The sequence below is a fragment of the Octopus sinensis genome, linkage group LG1 (genome assembly GCF_006345805.1).
Source record: "Octopus sinensis linkage group LG1, ASM634580v1, whole genome shotgun sequence".
Taxonomy (NCBI): domain Eukaryota; kingdom Metazoa; phylum Mollusca; class Cephalopoda; order Octopoda; family Octopodidae; genus Octopus; species Octopus sinensis.
Genome location: NC_042997.1, coordinates 197,503,919 through 197,506,453, shown reverse-complemented (window position 1 = coordinate 197,506,453; position 2,535 = coordinate 197,503,919).

Below are 2,535 nucleotides of genomic sequence, written 5' to 3'. Positions count from 1 at the left end.
TATCCACTTGATATTGTTTATAGATTTATCTTTTTCGATTCCCACTGTTAAAATTGAATTATCTCATGTCTCTCAAAGTTTCTGAATTTTACATTATACTTTTTAAACAAACAGCCCAATAGCCGTGAGGTTAAGGTATCTGACAACATAGGGAGCACACATTCACAAATTTAAGCATTTACTATAAACTTTGTATTTCTACTTTTAGATATGTTAATTTATGTTTAGGTATGTTAATTTATGTTTAGGTATGTTAATTTATGTTTAGGTATGTTAATTTATATTTAGGTATGTTAATTTATGTTTAGGTATGTTAATTTATGTTTTCCATTACCTGTTTTACAGACTTTGCATTACGGTTCTTCTCTTATGTCATGGCTGAATTGTTAGTAATAAGGAACAGTCAAAGACAAGTGCCCCAGCAATAAACCAAGATCCTAGTTTACAAGAAGAACTTGAAGTTGTCCACCAATATAAGACAGTGAAAATGAAGACAAATACACCAAACTTCTTGTTAGTTTAATTCCTCCCATATCCTTATTGTTTAGGTCAATCTTCTTCAAAGGTGTGAGCCATGTCCAATATTCAAACACAGTCTGTAAATCAATTATTACATTATTCAATACAATCTTGCTTTTTTAAGATAAGAAAGGAACCTGGCTGCTGTTTCTAGCATGCCTATTGACACTGTTGGACAAGGGTGGCTACTGCATGGCTTCCAATATAATATTGGGTTTCAGTACTATTTTGTCCTAAAACACTATTCTCTAGAGATGCAGAAACAAAAGGAAAGTTATAAGCTTTCTCTCTCTCACCATATATATGCAAAATACAGATTTATAGTTTATTAGTCATGTGTGAATTATTGAATGACAAGGGAACAGGAGATTTATGATTATGTAATTTCTGTTCTGTTGTCATTCAATAATTTGTATTACACTCTATATTAACTCTGTCTTGCCCAAATGCTTTATTGTAAAGTACATGTAAATTGAGTTCTAACAACAGGTTATTAGTGTTGTTATGCCTAAGTGAAATTTATATATATATATATATATATATAATATATATATATAATATATATATATATATATATATATATATATATATAAACAACTTATAAAAAAGGGCAAAAGAAAAAGATTCTAATGCCAAATATGCCGAAAATAGACAAATCGTCAATAACCATATAATTTATATGGTTATTGACAATTTGTCTATTTTCGCCATATTTGACATTGGAATTTTTTTCTTTTGCCCTTGTTTATAAGTTGTTTATAAATTTAACCTTTATAGGTATTTTTTAATATGCTGGCCATTGATAGAATGTTTTTTGAAAAATTTTTATCCTATATTAGATATATATATTTATATTTACATATGTTTTCCCATTTATTAGCTCCCATGTTAAGTTCTCAAATAGTGTCTGAATAGTAAAATGACGGGTAGGGATAGAGCATATATAATTTCTATTACATATTTATTAATAATTCTATCTGTATTTCTTAATTCTCTGGTGCAGACAACAGTAGATTGGGAACCATCCTTGTTCTGTTTGATATTTGAGAACCAGACTTTCTCTCCTGTTTACCAGTTAAGCAGAAGCACAATAACTAAACAATCAAAGACAGTGACAACCCCAAGGAGTTTGTACAGAAATTTTGTCTTCATATATATATACATAATTTTTTTTTATTCATTTTTCTGGTTTCAGTCATTGGACTGCAGCCATGATGGGAGAAATGCCTTCAAGAGTTTTAGTCAATCATGTTTTAACCTGGTACTTCTTTTTTTTATCAATCTCTATTTATCAAGTCACTAAGCCACATTGTTGACAAAAAAAGCCACGCAACTTAACACACTGGTAAACACTAACATACACACACACACACACATATTTATGCACATACCCATATCTATACAAAAGGCTAACACACGCTTCCCATCTGCCAAATTCTACTCACAATACATTCCTCAATCCAAGACTATCTTGGAAGACATTTCCACAAAGTGTCTCACAGATTGAACTTGGAACAACCTGGTTTCAAAGTGAACTTCCTTTCAAATGATTACACCTGCTTCAACTTCATATAATATATATATCTAAATATACATATTAGAGGGAAACCACTATGTGGACACCCATATGCTAGAAATAGATCCGCTATGGTCTTACCATTAAGAAATGTTCTCAAGAAAAATTTAGCAAAACAACCAAAACGTAATCGAGCAAGACAAAAGAAAAAGCAATAAAAATATGGATTATTCACATACATGTTTCACTATTAACATATTACGTAATTTTACTTACATAAATGTCCATAGATCATCGGTCTGACCGTCTAAATGAATGTAATTTGCAGTATTGCACAGTAGGACGTCCGCACAAAGTCAGACTTGTAAACAGTTCTACCCATTACATTCGTGGTTACTATTTCAAATGTCCTTGTTTTTTCTGCAGTATATATACATATATATATATATATATTTAAGAATACGCACACTACTACATATATGTTGTTGTTAATACCTTTG